Source organism: Alexandromys fortis, unplaced genomic scaffold (genome assembly GCF_014885135.2).
Source record: "Alexandromys fortis isolate MF-2015 unplaced genomic scaffold, M_Fortis_MF-2015_v1.1 scaffold_50, whole genome shotgun sequence".
Classification (NCBI taxonomy): Eukaryota; Metazoa; Chordata; class Mammalia; order Rodentia; family Cricetidae; genus Alexandromys; species Alexandromys fortis.
This window is the reverse complement of record NW_026067932.1, coordinates 11666121-11683108: the sequence shown is the minus strand read 5'-3', so window position 1 is coordinate 11683108 and position 16988 is coordinate 11666121. Positions and strand designations below refer to the sequence as shown.

Sequence of the window (16988 nt, the reverse complement as noted above, 5' to 3'; positions counted from 1 at the left end):
CAAGCAAAGCCCTTGCAGCCAGGGTGATTGTACTAGAGCTACGAGGAAGCTAGATTAGATACAGACCTAGGTCAGAATGACTAAGAGGGCGTTGCTTTCTGTTGGACAGTAGGAGAAGGGTTCTCTGAGCTGACATCATGCAAGGAGACGAGCAAGTGGAAAGGCCTGGCTCGCCTTTGAAGGACAGAATATAGAATAAACGGGGAGTATGATAGCATGTCTCGCCGGTGGCAGACAGCCGTCCTTCCTTAAACAAGGAACTTTGAAGTTAAGCGATCCAAAAGTAGAATAAAACCAGATCCTGGAGAAAACTATCCCGGATCCTGGATAACTAACAGTAAACGAAGAGTATTGGTAATGTTATTTAAGTGGCCTCTTGATTGTGATGTGTGCATGTGTGGTATACACACACTATTGTTGCTTTGTCTTTTTGAGACACGTTCAGGCTCCTCCTGCCTTGGGCTCCCCACTGCTATTGACAGAGAGGCAGCACCACACCTGACCTATGCTCTGTTTTTAAAAGCAGGATTCCCATACTCTATTCCTTCTGGTAAGGAAAGCAAGAACAGGTGTCACGTGCACCTTCTAGCTGAGGAAACAAGCCCAGAAAGGGGGCGCTCCTGTCACACTCTCTCACTGCCTGCTCACACAAAAGAGACAGATGCCCCTGGACTTAGCGGCGGTTCGATCTAACTGACAGGGTTCTTATTGCGATCTCCTTTTCTTTCCTGCCTTATGTTCTATTATGATTTTGAAGGTGCTGTGTGTTTTAGGTACAGAAATGCTGAAAACTCGCAACAAAAAAGGAAAATGCAAGAGAACCCCTTGGACTGTTCCCCCAAGAGACTCTTTTTAATGACAGAACAGAGAGTATTGTGATAACATTATTTTTTATTGTACTTCCCTTGTTAGACTATTTTGTATCTTTTATTGGTGTGGGCACTGCTGTTACTTTGAGGCAGGGTCTTATCATGTAGTTTAGGCTGGCTTTGAACTCTCAGCCTCCCAAATGCTTCCCAGAATCTTCTGTAAACTCTTCCAAGCCATTCTAACTATAGAGAAGAGGACCCAGTTCCCATATCTTTCTGTCTTCTCCCCAATCAGCTCTGAAAGCCCCTACCTCTTTCATTCTGTTCCATGGTGCCATGGCCCCCTCATTGTTTTTCTAGCCCCATCTCCTGGAATATGGTTATATTATTTCCCTTCCTGGCACTTGCAGGCCTGAGCTATTAGGCCATGATGCCTTTTAGCCCTCAGAAGATCCCAGGAGACTTGAGTATGGATATAGCCAGTAACCACTTGAGGCCTGAGCCTTGGACACTGTGGGGCCACTCTGGGGAACTAGGTTGAATGAGGGCATACTTGGTAGGATTTGAGAGATTCGCTGAACCTTACTCCGTGCCGGTCATGTGGAAGGCTTTAGAGGAGCTTGTAGACAAATCCACTTGGGATAAACATCTTACAGACGAGAGGCCCTCTCTCCTCTGCTTCCCTATTACAAGACCATTTTGTCCAAAATGCCATTTACTTTTTCTCCAAGGGAGAGCCTTTTCTGGAATGCAAGACAAGTGCCAAGCAACTACTTTCTGCTACATGTCACAGAGCAGATTCCTCAGAGAGGCCATCTGAAGTGTGTCTTGTTCCCACAGCTACTTCCTGCTCAAAGTATAGGTGTCCTATGATTATTTTCCTTCCTTTAGGCTCATCTCCTCTTGATTCTTCTACTTTGGCTTGCTCAGAATTTAGGGGTTTCCAAGAACACACAGAGCATCCTGGGTCAGGAGTCTTCTCTTCTGCCTGGACTGAGATGACCTTCTCTCTCCACCTCTGCAACACCAGCTTAGTCATGACCCTGGGAACCAGACAGAGGATGTTCCCTGAGTCCTCATGTGGGTCTTGCAAGCAGGTGGACCTTGTAGTCATCAATCTGGACATTAGGTTGTCCACCAGACTAATAATATGTAAGGATTGATTTTTTTAGTCTGTTTAGTGGGCAAGATTGAGTGGGCTTGGAGCTTGGGTAAGAGTGAAGATAATGGCTCTCCTGCTTTCTTCTGGTAGCTGAGAACAATGGCAGATTTTCAAATCTAGGGGGAGCCGGAAGAAGCTTCAACCAGCACCTGGCTTGTTCTCAACCTACTAGGCTCACCCGGTCCCTCGGCTGCTGGAACTTCCCTCGGGATGGTGAGGGCCTGTCTGCTTCCTGTGGTCGAATTTCAGAGGGTAGAGCCTATAGGAGGCATTTGCTTGGACTTGTAAGGGAGATACGAAGTTGCCCAGAGACTGCTCATCTTCGAGGAGGGAAGAACTTCCCTAGCTTCCCACAGTCAGCTACAGGCAGAGCCAAGTTGATGCTGTGAACACTGATTCCTTGGCTTCTACCTGCATCACATCTACATGGCTAAGTCTTCCTTGATAGCACATGTGATAAATGTATTTCCACACCCTTCAGTTGGCTCACTGAGAGCTACCTACACTGCTTAGGAGTTCTTGGCTATACCAAAAGACCCTTCTGAGCTGACCAGCGTTATATAGTGCTATGTGACTAAGCGGGTTACCGCCTGTGTTTGTGTTTCCCTTTCTAACTTATTATCTGGTACCGTTTTGGAAACCTGTTACAGACATGGTTGCTGAATAGTCACACTCCCAACTCAATGGATGTGAACAGGTCACTTCCCTTGTTCAGGCACTAATCTCCATGTTTATTAGATATAAAGTTAAACTTTATGATTCCCAGCAAGATGCCCCTTTAGTGATTTAAAAAAAAAAAGTCTACTATTCCCTGGGGGATTTGCAAAAAATGAGGTGAATGGCTGTGTAGGGAAAATCGATCTTACCGTGTGAGCAGGTTTGACACCAAACAAACGTGCCCAAGACTGAGGCCCATCCGCCACACGCTAGGTCACTTTTTTTTTTTTTTTTTTTTTTTTTTTTTTTTTTTTTTTTTTTTTTTTTTTTTTTTTGCATTCCCTTCCTACTCTGTCTTCCAAGGCACAGGGCTTAAAACAAAGAATGTCAGTGGAGATTGTGATAATGACAGAGCAGGGAGATTTGGGGTCTTCTTTTGAGTAGAGCCTCTGATAGTTACCAGTTCATCTTTCTGGTTTTCTTTTGGATTGGAAGCATTAAAGGGTCTGGGACAAAATTTACTGGACTTTTATGCCCTTTCAGCCTCATCCTTTTATAGGATTCCCCACCACGCCTTATTCTGTTCTTTTCGCCTGTAGCTGACTCTAATGCGGCTGTTCATCTGCCCGTTTCCCTTCCTGAAGTGTAAGGCCCCTAAGGATAGAGCTTTGACAACAGGGTTCAGTTCAGTTACGGCTGATTGGATCTAAATGGCCGTACTAGTCCAGCTGCCCAGTGTTGGGCTTGGAGGAGCTCATTGAGTTTATCCCGCTGACTAATGCTAGGGGGCGCTGTAAGCCAGAAAACATGGCTCTCTGAGCCTTCAGCCTGCCAGTCTCATTGAGAAGCCAGGAGAGGGACCTTGAGTGGGTGAAGTGAAGCCTTCCCGTATCATAGCCACAAAGCTCTCAGTCAGCATCCCGTCTGGGTACACAGCTGCCCAAGTTCTTCTACCCCTGGGCTGAGGCTTACTTGCGAATCACTGATTTGGGGGGCCTGGGTGAGGTCTGGGAACACAGCTGAGGATGCCACAATGCTACTCATCCAAGTGGCGCTCCGGAAGTTCAACGCGGAGAAGGTACCGACAAGCCTAGGTACCTCAGCTTCCCTCCTCCCCCAGACCCTACTTACAATGCCTTCCCCCAAACCCGCAGTCCATGTGAAAGTCATTATATTCAAAATAGCCTGTTCCAAGCAACAGACACCCTGGTCCACCCATCACCAGGAGCCATAGCCAGACCCTCAGCAGAGCTGCTGCCCAACATGGGGCAATTAGGAGCCTAAGAAGGTGGGTGCTTCAACTTCACTCTGTGTCTGGTACCAGCGGGGAGTAAACATCTTTCCCGGTTTCCATCTGGAATCGATTTCAGGGCAGTAAAATTGGAGGGCGTTCCTCACCCCAGCTCCCCCACCCCCCAGCCCTGCCAGGGAAGTGAAGACCCCTGGCTGTGTTCACGTGAACGCTGAGGTTTTCGCATTTCTTTCCATAGACAGCTATTCCCAGGAATTTTAAGCCAGAAAACACATGTGTGCGGTAGAGACATTTTGTGTCCTGTGTTTTCTGGGGTGGTGGGAAATGGGAAGCAGAGTTAAATATTCCAGTTCTTGGTTTTCTTTTAATGACCGTTTGTTGAGGTAGTCAATTATTTTTGCAGAGGATAATGTGAGGTGGTGGAGAACTTCCCCACAAGCCTGGTTTAATGTGTTCCTTATGCCTTTGGGGTTCCTGCACTTTGCCGTTAATAATGAGGAACTAGCTCCTCGGTGGCTTTTCTGAAGGTATGAGGCTCAGAGCCCCACACAGGTTTGTCTCAGCCAACCAGCCATCACTGCTGGGGCTCAGGGAAAGGGTAGGATGGACACTGGTCAGGTTCCTACCATGCCTGGCTGGAGATCGTGTTTCTGCAGAAGTACTGTGAGCTCACCTTGGTGGAATCTAATCTGACAACTGGAACTGGCTTGTCCTATGGTGGAGAACCCAAAGGTTGTGACACTGTGAGTCACAGCCTTCTTGATACGCTGGCTGTGGAAGCTCCTCTGCCCCCTGGCCGGTCACTTTCCACATCTCTTCAGGTACCTTCTCCCTCGGTGGCAAACCCCCCCGCTCTTCTGTTTTCTGTGCTTGGATTTTTGCCTTCCCTTCTAGCCTCCCCTGCCACCTTGCCGAATTCCACCTTCTCCCCTGGTCTTGACTGGCCAGTGTGCTGTGTGCAGCGGAATGAGATTGACAAGATAGTGGTGTCCCTCTGGTCTCCTGACCTCCATCCCCCCCCCCCCCCCCCCCCCCCCCCCCCCCCCCCCCCCCCCCCCGTGACAATTTCACTTGCAAATCCCATGACCTAATCAGACTCCAGTTGTCCTGAACTCACTGTCTTCTTCCTTCTGTCCCTTCCAGCATGACTCAGCCCCTGTAATGACATCACCATTCACCGTGTCCTAGAGAGTCTTGAACGGGACATCTCTCCTAGCCATTCCTCTTTCCCACTCCCACTGTTCCCACCCTTGACTGTACCCTGGAGAGTCTTTCCAGACACTGTCAACAGACCCATAACTTGCCCTGTTGTCCAGAGTCCTGTTCTATCCAGTTCCTCTCTTGCCTTGCGGTTACCCACCATCATCTCAATATAACCCCGAAGTCGTGCTAGGCTGTGTTTCAAGTGATCAGTTCACATCCCATGGCTTTCCGAGTGAAGTTTTAAACTCCGAAGACGTACAAGCTCCTCTTTGGCCTTCTTCTTCCCATGATACCAGGCTGAAACCGGAGGTGACATCATTCATGTAGAACACCATGGGACTGCCACCTCATAGTTACACAGCTGCAGACAGACCTACATCTCTGTTACCTCAGTGCCATTTTGCACCATTTTATGACTCCTGCCCTCCCTCCTCCACCTTATCTTCCATGAATCAGCTAGAGCCACCAGCTTCTGAATATCTGCTGATTCTCCTGTTTCCTCAGTGCCCCACTTGCATTGGGTTGTTCAGCTGTCCATCTGGGCGCCTCTCACTCTCTGCTCTTCCTATTGGTTAAAATGTCTGATTCTTCCCTAGAGCCGAGCATACCTGGATGCTTCTCAAATGCCCATTGTGGCACCTATACACAGTAGGCACTTAGCAAGTACTGAAAGAAGAGACTGACCAATGACTTGAGGGGAAACATATGTGTTTGGGGGGTATCAGTATCACCATCACAAATCCACCTTGGGAGGTTTGAAGATCCAACTCCTTGAACTCAGATTCTCAGAGAGGTTTCCAGAGGTGAGCAGTCTTATGGGTACAACCAATTCATAAACATCAGCAAGCCAGCCAGCCACAGTTCCACTACCCTTATGCCTACAAGACTGATTATTAAGAGGTAGGCTGAGACCCCACGTCAAAGGGACCCCTTGTTATTCTGATACTTGAAGAGAGCCCCATGCCACCTCACCAGGAGAGCATGTTGGGTCGGTGGGTATGGAATTAAAATATGGATTGAGGTCATCCTAAGAGGAACTTCTGGACAAAACCCTTTGAGATTTTCATTATCTTTAATTATATATATTTTAAATTTATTGTGTACAATAGCACATGTAGTGGTCAGAGGATAACCTGTGGGAGTTGGTTCTCTCTTTCCAACACATGAATCCTGAGTATCAAACTTTGGTTGTCAGGCTTAGTGTTGTTGCATTTACTCCCTAAGCCAGCAACCACCCCTTTAATTTTCTTTCTGATGGAAGAAGCAGTGTCCACTGCTAAAAGTCCATCTCACTGGTTGCTGATGGATGCTGGACTCACAGCCCCAACTGCGGTCACTCTGCTCTTAGTCCTTTGCTTAAGATCCGTCAAGCCTTCATTTTTCCACAGACATTTTTGGCTCTGGAAATATTGAAATTCTTTGGCTTCCGAATTGTTTGCAGGTACTTTTGATGGAAACAAAGTGTCTAAAACTGAAGCTTCTAGAAGAACAACCTGTTCTTGCCTGTCGTGTAAATTTCTTTGAATTTGACCATGGGGCCTTAGCAGTGTCTCTCAAGACATTCTTGATGACAATTAATTTGCCCAAGAGGCCATTCACAAAGTGTATTGTTGGCATGAGGTAACATTATTTATAAACTTCTACAAAGAGCTTGTGTTTTCATGTCTTCTTCAGCCTTCCCTACCGTAAATAATAGATATTTTGTGTGTGTGTTGCACATGGTGTGGAGACCCAAGGTTGACAAGAATTCTCTTGTTACTATCAAACTTATTCTTTGAGACACTGTCTTTCCTTGACCCTGGAGCTTCCTGATTCAGGCGGGCTGGCCAGTCAGGGAACTGTTTATCTCTGTTTCCCCAGCACTGAATTTACAGGCCTGTGCCATGCCCAGCTTTCTTCCATTACTGCTAGGGCTCTGACTTTAGGGTACCCATGCTTACATAGTAAGCCCTTTCTTTGTCTTTTGAGACATCTCCCCATCGCTATATGCCAGTCTAGGAAACTGAGGCTCAATAAAGACATTTTGCTATTGTTTTTCTTTCTTTCATATCCATCTTTTAGGCTTTTTTTTTTTCAGAGTCTTCCACTTCTCTAACATTTTTCCTTCTTTCAGCCATCCTCCTCATGCTTGCTGGGGTACTGAAGAATGGGGTCCTAGAGTCCCTGGGATATGCCAGGGCTGTCTGTCATTGGCTCAGTAGAATCCATGGCTGCATTTTTTACAGTTCTCTGACTCAGTTGTAAAACATAGTCATATTAGCATAAAATTGTAATTGCAAAAACCAACAATTAAATAACTTGTATTCAAAGCAAGGGCAATTAACATTAAACTTCATCACTTCCTAATCACAGATACTCCTTGACTTACAATGAAGATATATCCAAATAAACTCATCATTAGTTTAAAATGTCATAATCCCAACTGCATGTGGTATACCTGACCCACCAAACACTGGAGCTGAGTCACAAAGACTTAGCAGAGAGTTAGTAGCTCACTGTCATGATGGGGGGCTGTTAGGATTTGTGTTCACTGCTCATGCCCAGCATATCAAGAGAGAATCTTACTGAGCTTCAGCAGCTCTGAAGGAGATGATGAAAAATGTGAAATCTGGAGTATGGTTTCTACTGAGAAAGTATCATTTCCCCCAACATCTTCAAGTTAAAAAGAGAAGAAACCATGAGTCAAGTTGTCAGAAGACAAGAGTGTATGCATTTTACTGCCTTAAGGTCAACACTCCAGAAATTATTTCCATTGATTTTTCTCTACGTGGTAGTGGTATGACACAGTGCTCTGCTCTTGTGCGTTTTCTCAGTTCTGCAGTCGGTGACACCACAAGGTAACCTGGAACTGACTGTGATGGGAGTGTTTACACCACAGAAATTGGTCAGCACTGCAAATCAGGGCTTCTTGGCTCAGAGAGCCACTTGTTGGATATTCATAGGTTCACTGTTGCTATTATTTCCTAACAGTAAAACCCTGGGTAAATCATTTTATATCCTTGTGCCTCAGTGTCCTTGACTGTAATATTGGGATAACATTAGTCTCTATCTTGAGAGGTTATGAATAAATGAACTGAGACATCAAAAGGATGTGTTAGAATGCTTGGCACTAGCTTAGCATCATTGAACAGCCGCTGTCAACATTATTCAGTCAGGGTTGTCATCAAACGCTGTCTCCCTCCTGACCTGGATGGCATTTATTCATGGTGACCCAACTTAAATCTTATCATACTGTGTTTGGATTGTCACCCTCTGGACTTATTAATTATTTTTTTCCTTACCATGTACCTGGCAGAAACAATTTAAATGAGGAAAGATTTGTTTTGACCTCGGATTTCAGGGAGCATGGGTCCATCTAGGCAGGCAAGGTATGTTTTCTGAGAGACTTTCTCCACAATGATAGGAGTGTGTGGTGTGGCTTGTTATGTTTTGGAGGATTGGGAAGCAGAGGGATCAGAGCAAAACCAGGATCAGCTGCAGGGCCTGCCTTCAGTGATCCACTTCTGCTAGGTAGGCCCCATGTCTCCAAGGTTGCTCAACCTCCTGAAACAGTGCTACCTGCTGGGGACCAAAGGTTCAAATAGACAAGCCTGTGGAGGGCATTTCACATTCAACCCATACTGCTGGGTACTGCCCCTCTTTATTCAGGATTGTCTTGGGCTAATTGAGTTTTCAGTTCTGAGAACATAATTTAATGTCTGATACACAGCACCTCCTTAGCACACTGGGGTAACAAACTGATCAGAGGCTACTGAAGAATCAAGAGGAATCGTAGGGTTCTGTAACCACACAGCAACAACACTCTAGGGATTTCCTTTCCACACTAGAGAATCGCTGGAATACTGTGCCTGGGTTGTTCCTTTTATAAGAATGATATCATGCAGTCATTCTCATACTTCAGGAGCTGAAAGCCCCCTGACTTGGCTCCCAAAGGGACCCACATTGCCCACTGGTTGACCTGGATGGCATTTATTTACTTTATCACTACACTCTCTCCATGTATGATATAGTCCAATGAAGTCTTCAGCCTGTCTGGAGAAGCATGACCAGTAACTTTCCAAACTGCTCGAAGGTGCCTGGAAATGTTTCTGCTTCAGGTATTTACAAGGGAAATAAAGAATTTGATGTCTTATCAATACACGCTAGAAGAGACTGAATTTGCCTGAGGTACTTTTTGAGACCTGGGAGCCTGTTATTAGAGGCTGGCTACAGGGAGGAGGAGGGGAGAGCCTGGGGCATGGAGAAAATATTTTTTTTCTTCTTTTGGCCTGTTGTTCCTTTGAACAAACGTGTTTCTGGCTTATGCAACTCCCAGTAATTAAAATGGCTCGAATACTTTGCATTTTTACAGTAACTTGAAGGCGGCTCAGAGGCCTGGAGCTGGAGCCAACTTGTGGGGGGCCTGGCAGTCTTATGATGCCTGTGCCTTGGCAGGGTAGAGGTGCTGGCATCTAGCTAGGGAAGAGGAGAGGGGAAGTGAAAGGGGTCATAACTTGTGTCAACATCTCTCCCCTTCCCCTGGACAGGCACCCAGGCGTATTCCCCTGAGAAGGAAGGTCACCAAGGGTTACTCTTTTTTTTACAATTTTTTTTTTTTTTTTGGTTTTTCGAGACAGGGTTTCTCTGTGGCTTTGGAGCCTGTCCTGGAACTAGCTCTGTGGACCAGGCTGGTCTCGAACTCACAGAGATCCGCCTGCTTCTGCCTCCCGAGTGCTGGGATTAAAGGCGTGCGCCACCACTGCCCGGCTACTCTTTTTTTAAGTATGATAAATGATGCCTAGAGCTGATAAAGAATTTCAGGTGATAAGATTTCCCTTTCCAATACTGCCAGTGTATCACATCCTACAGTAAGAACCCACTTTGTATTTGATTTAAAAGTTAGATGAACCTAGGCCTAGTGGTCCATGTCTGTATTATCAACTACTCCTGAGGCTGAGACAGGAGGATTCCAAGTTTATGGCGTTACCAGTGGGTCTTCCCACCACTCCCAATGACTGGGGGTGTTTAGTTCTACCTCACATGGTCTTAACCAGTGATTTGTATACACTAGGAGCTCAAACCTACCATCTGCATGTATGTATTCTCTTGTACCAAGGGGGAAATTGTTGGCATTATTTTGAGGATATACTTCCTGCAAAATGCTTAGGCCTGCTGTGATTTGCTATTCTACCAAAGGACTTGGGTCTCACATATGTATTGCCAGGGATGTATTGTAGAGTTCCAAAAGTTGGTAGGTAAGAGGCAAGTCTCCATTGTCACTAGTTCCATGTTGCTGTGTGGCAATGTATCAGGAACTTTGTGGTTTACAACACTGTACTTTATCCTCAGACTTCTGTGAGTCAGAAGTTCAGACATTGCCTCACTGGGTCTTCTATAGGACTAAAATCAAGATGGTGGTACCCAGGGCTCCCAGTTCCTGTGGAACTCCAATGAGGAAGGATCTATTTCCCTACCTATGTGTTTGTTGACAACTTTGAGTTCCTCGGTGTGATGGTTTGAATGAGAATGGGCCCCCATACACTCATGTATTTGAATACTTGGTCCCTAGCAGATGGAACTATTTGGGAATGATTAGGAGGTGTGTCCTTGTTAGAAAAGGTGTGGTACTGGAGAGTGGGCTTTGAGGTCTAGAAAGGTTCCTGCTGTTCCCAGTGCTCGCTCGCTCTCTCTCTCTCTCTCTCTCTCTTTCTCTCTCTCTCTCTCTCTCTGCCTCATGGTTGTGGGTCAAGATGTGACTCTCAGCTGTTTCTTCACGTGCTACCATGGACTCCACTGAAGCCGTAAGCCAAATTAAATGCTTTCTTTTACAAGTCGCCTTGGTCATTGTGCTTTATTACAGCAATAGAAACATAATTAAAATACCCAGTTTCCCCTTGGTTGTGGTCCATAGACAGCTTCTCTGTGTGACAAGCTCCTTCCTCAAAGCCAGCATGAAAGAAATTCTCCCAAGGCAGGCATTGCAATCATGTTCACATAACCATGTACATCTTGTCACCCTGGCTGTATTCTGTTCATGCCACAGTCTCTGCCACACTTAGGAAAGGGGGATTACACAGAATATGAATGCCAAGAGCAAGATTCATGAGGGTTACAAGAGCCCACTCTCCAGTCAGAGTAATTAGAATGCAGAAATCCCTGGAAACTGTGGAGTTCAGAGAGTAGTTGTAAACAGTTGCTGTGGTAAACATTCTTAAGCTCTCTTTAAATCAGATGTTTTGTTTATTTGTTTGTTTTAATTAAACTGACAGCCTCAGGGCTTGATTTGGTTTGAGCACAGTACTGTTTTTTGATAGACATTCAGAACATTTCACACTCCCGAATTCTCCTGGAACCTTGGGACCTCTGGGCCCACTGGATTTCATCCTCTGAGGTCTAGAAGAAGCAGCTGCCCAGGCTCCAAAACAAGAATACTCTGCTTACTGAAGCCGACTTGTCCCCATTTCTCTGAGAGGATACTACAGGCTGCTCTCTCTCAGTCTTACTGTATGCAGGCCCCATGCTGCATCACGGACCCCTGGGAGAAGCAGCCAGGCAACTTAGACCTGTCATCAAGGCAGAAGTGAAAGACAAGACAGACCTTAGTGATCATCCAAAGGATCCCAAATATAGGAAGGACACTGAGAAGTGGTCCAGGGTCAGGGCTAGCATCCATTGAGAGCTAAGACAGGGCACCTCTCCCTGTGGGTCTTTGGTTCCCAAACCTGCTAACTGAGCAAGCGTCCAGTCCCTGCCGACTATAGGAGATTCGAATGGCTTCCCAGAAACTGGAGAAACAACCACCTGGCCCATCCTCCAGGCTTACAGACAGAGGGAAACCAGCTTCCTTCTGTAGGTATGTGACAGCCTGGAGTCCTGTCTCTTTTCCTTCTTGCCATGGAATGTTCCTTTCAGAAACAATATTGCAAGAGGAAAGCCAGCCCTCTGAGATGGTGGAAGGGGAGAAAAGTGTTCCTGTGAGGTATGGAGTCCATTCGTTTGCACTGCTAGAATGGTCAGTCATTCTGTGATCGACTGAAGAGAGAGGGGAAGGGAAGTGTGTGTTGCTGCAGATCCACCCAGAACATAAGCTTCTCTACATAGGAATCCCAGGCAGGCCCCAGAGAAGGAAAACCATCAGAGAAGACCATTAAATATCAATTATACTATGGGCTGTTAACAATAAAATTAATAACTGGTACCTTGCTAGTGCATACTATGGCCCAGACACTAATAAATCCCTTAAGTCTCAACCTAGCCCCATGGGGTCAGCATATCCACCCTTCCTAATTTGTGGGCGCAAATACTAAAACCCAGATAGATTAGAGAATGTGCCTAAGTCCACATAGCTCATCTGTGGCAGGATCCAGAGAGCCATTCAATCTCGCTTTATGATCTGGACTTTCAACTTCTACTTAGTCCATCATACAAGGAAATTGTTGAGCATAAACTTGTATAAGGCAGCATATTAGCCCAACGGAGAAACAAGGGAAGATGACAGAATCAGGAGGAATGTCTTCCCAGCTTGTGTGCTTGCTGCTACAGGGCCTTGGGCAAGAATGTGAGCTACAGTGTCTTACACAGCTTGGTGTCTCCAGCCTCAGATTTTAACCTTCCAACCAGAGCTGGCTTCCATCAGTCTATGAACCTGGGTCCTGGAAGATGATAAGGTGTTAGTTCATTGACTTTCTAGAATCCTATTGTCTCTTCCAAAGGCCATTGACTGATAAAAATAAGTAAATAAATAAATAAAATTTTAAACAGGAGGGAAGAAGACGAGAAAAGAGAAGTAAAGTGAGATGGTGGAGAAGAAACACACACACACGAGAGAGAGAGAGAGAGAGAGAGAGAGAGAGAGAGAGAGAGACAGACAGACAGACAGACAGACAGACAGAGACAGAGAGACAGAGACGAAGAGACAGAGACAAAGAGACAGGGACAAACCTGGCTTTCCATGTACACTGACAAGTACACTAAGCACTTACCCTACACTTACTCTCTTTACTCTCTTCTTTATCCCAAATAATCAGAACCTTAAGTCCAAAGAAACCAAGTAGAGGAAGCTCAGTACCTACCTAGTCTAAGGCCGTGCAGCTTGTACAAGGTCACACAGCTGGGATGTGGAGCCAAGATTCCAAATCTTGGTAAGGTCACCAGGCTCATAGCCAGTCACTAAAACAGTGGCTGTTTGAGGTCCAGGTGTAATCCCTTCATTGCAAAGCTGTCTGTTGCAAGATGTCCAAGGGTGGAGATGCGGACAGTTTCCGGGGTCCCCAGCCAACAGTTCTCAGCTAACACTTAGGTGGAAAATACCAGAGACCGCGGATATGTGAAGAGAAAAGCAGGATGCCAACAATGTGCTGCTATGTGAAAACAACTAGAAAACGAAAGGTTTGGTTGGTACCAGACCATAGCAATGAAGTATAACATGTCCAAATGCCAGCTTCTTCTTCAGGGTCTCCTCATATGTTAGTTGCTTGGGCTAAATGTACCATTGCCAGGCAGAGATGACATGCTAGGCAGAAAAAGCTGGCTGTGTGGTCTTAGACAGGTCACTAGGTGTTTCTGACCCCTAAGCTCATATAGTTGAACACGTGGTCCCCAGTTGGTATCACTGTGTAGGGAGGTCATGGGACCCTTGATGGAAGAAGTGTGTTACCCAGGTAGGCTTTGAGGGTTTATTACCCTGCCCACTTCTGTTCTTCTTCTCTTCTTCCTGCTTGTGGATGGAAAATGTGAATGAGGTAGCTTTCTGTTCCTGCTATATGCCCTGTCTCACATCCCCCATGGACCCTATCTCTCTGAAACCATAAGCCAAAGCTAACTCTCTTTTCCTTAAATTGCTTTCTGCCATCATGGTATTTTTTATCACAACAACAGAAAAAAGCTAATTTATTGCCTGTCTCTTCCTCAGTAAGATGAAGGAGTCACTGTAACTGAATACATTCTGTGGTTCAGGTGGGACTGGATCTGAGCCCAAAAATCTGTAGGGAAGGTAGCTGGGTGTGGTTTCTGGGAGACTGGATTTAACCTTGAAGAAATGGCCTCGTGAAACTAGGGATCATGCCATGGTCATCACTGGGGTCCTGGGTAGTGGCTTCTGTAAGGGCTTAGGAACTTTTCTGTGTGTACTGGGGGATGGGAAAAGTTGATTTTTTAACACTGGTGCCTCTACCTAGCTCAGAGCAATAGTTAGGGCAGATTTACCATGTCCTGGAAGGTCTGGCCTCCACTTTGAATGCTTTTTTTAAAAATATTTATTTAAAATAAATATAATAAAATAAATAAATATAAATTAAAATAAAAATATTTTTAAGTGTATGTATGTATGTGTGTGCATGTATGTGCATGCACAAAAGCTTGCGTGCTCATGAGTGTGGCATGCACATACAGAGGCTAGATGCATCGAATCCTCCTGGAGGTCATTGTGAGCCACCCAGTGTGGGCACTAGGAGCTGAGCTTTGGCTCACTGGCTGGACAGTAAACACTCTGAATCAATGAACCATCTATTCAGCCCCATTCTTACACCTCCTCCTTGAGTGCAGTTTGCTAAATACTTTTCATATTTTCTTTCCATTTAATCCTCATGGGACCCCAGAGGAGGCCGTCGAGAGTAGTGCACAGGGAGGATGGCAACCAGTGACCCAAGAGAGTATTTACTTAAGTGCTAAGGTGGCCCAGGGCAGGAACAGAGCCAGACCCCTTCATTCCCAGCCTAGCTCCGTCAGGCACCAGCTGCATAAGGCAAGTTAATCACTTCTCTAGCTGCACGAAGATACCAGTGTCTGCTTCTCAGGCTACTGTGAACGTAGAATGAATACTTAAGCACATAGAAAGTCAGTGTGTGTGTGTGTGTGTGTGTGTGTGTGTGTGTGTGTGTGTGTGTTTGCTTGCATGCACAGGCATGCATACATGCACGTGGAGGGTGGAAAACAACCTCAGATATTGCATCTTTCTATTGCAATAGAATTTCTCATTGTCCTGTAACAGGCCCCTGAGGCTTGACTGGGTTACCAGGAAGCCCCGTCACTCACAGGTCTCTGCCTTCCTGGTATTGGAATTACAAGCATTTGCTACCACACTAGTTTTGTTTTGGTTTTTAAATGTGGATTCTGGGCATCTAACTCAGGTCCTCAAGTTTTCAAAGCCAGCACCTCACTAAGCTACTTCCCAAGTTCTGCGTTCATCATTTTAAATGTTTATTGAGATATTGCACATACTCTTTTCCTGGGCTGCAGTAGTAAAATACCACAGACTAGGTGGCAGAATGCTTCTGGAGGCCAGAAGTTCACAGTGAGAGGAGGAAGGGCTGTGACTCTCTGTACTCTCCAAGGAATGACCCTTGACCTCTTCCAGCTTCTGGAAATGCTACACACTGGCCTTCCTTGATTGGGAGATATTGATTCCCTGATTCTAATCGCTGCCTTCTTGGTCACACGTCACTCTCTGTGTCTACGTCCAAAGTTTCTCCTCTTTTAAGGACGCCCATTACTGAATTCAGGCCCATGCTAATCAATCTGACCTCATTTTAGCTCTATGGCATCTGCAAAGGTCAGTTTCCAGAGACACCCTTACAGAGTGTATCTGTAAGGCAGACTAGGGCTTGACTGTTTCCTTGGTGACCACATTTAAACTCCTACCAAGCACCCTTAGCTTCTCTTATGCTCAGGATAAGCTCAGAATCCAGCCATATGTGCATTAAGTCCTTCCCTTCTTCTCCCTTCTGATATACCTTGAATTTGCCTTTGTCTTGTACCTCAGATCCCCTTCCTTAGGCCTCTTGGTCCTTGCTCCAGCTGGTGCCCATACCACCTGTTCCCTTTCGAGCTTGGCCCACTTCTGAGTCCCACCTGAGCATGGAAGACTTGGTGTGGGCATCAGCTCCTCCCTCAAGCCTTCCTGGGAGAAAGTCTCTTGTCTATTGTCCCTCTCCCCTACCCCTGGACTCTGCCCAGTTCTACCAAAGATCCAGTAATTTTGTCTGCTTCCTTCCCTCATCATGAGCTTGTAGGACAGACACAGTGTCTTCAATGCTTAGCCCAGAGTCAAGCACACAATAGACCACAGGGTGCAAATTGGAGCCTCATGGGTGGGATGTGGCCAAACAGATGGGTTTTATTCAGCCTGTATGGCGTTGAGAATATTTTAAAATAGCTACCAACAATTAAAGTGAAATGAGTTCTTGTAATAATCAGGAACTGCAGCTTCCTTGAAGAAGTCAGAGGTCCTCTCCCTCTCAGGTCTTTGCTCCTATCTCAGTTTGCTGAAGCTAAGCCAATACTGCACTCACACGTAGCAATACCGGGTAATACCGGCTCGTTTGTGCGTTGCCTCTGGATGCTTCAGTAACCTAAGAGTAGAGTCGGGTTATTGTGACCCAGATATTTGTTCTCCGACTTGTATTCGTTTCTGGCCTCTACTGTAACAACTACTGTGGAAGTGTGACTTAAAACAACATGAAGTTTCTAGTTCACATTTATAATTGACGGAAGTCCAGAGTCAGTTTCATGAGGCAGAATCCCAGGTGCTAGTAGAGCCCCTCAGCAGACTTATTCCTGCCTTGGCTGCTTTTCTGTTTGCTGAAGGCGTTCCTGGATGTGTGATTTTGTCTCTTCAATCTCTTGCCTCATGGTCACCTTGCCCCATCTCCCTATGGCCAAAATCTCCTTTTTCCTCTTCTTGTAATGATAAATGCACAGGTTCAAGACAATCTTGTCTCAAAATCCTGAATTTAATCACTTCTGTGGAACCCTTTCCCTATGTTATAGAAACATCCAGGTGTCATTGATTAGGGAATGCGTATTCTTAGGGGGTTGTTCTCAGTGTACCCCATGTCCTTAGGGGCCATTTTAGTGTACCCCATGTCCTTAGGGGCCATTTTCAGTGTGCCCCATGATCTTAGGGGTTGTTTTCAGTGTACCCCATGTC

At 45.9% G+C, this 16988-nt stretch overlaps 1 protein-coding gene across 3 annotated transcripts in view; it reads left to right on the top strand.

The window, feature by feature from the left end:
• Syn3 (synapsin III) overlaps positions 1 to 16988 on the top strand; it is a 389669-nt gene that overhangs the window by 186595 nt on the left and 186086 nt on the right. The window lies entirely within an intron of this gene.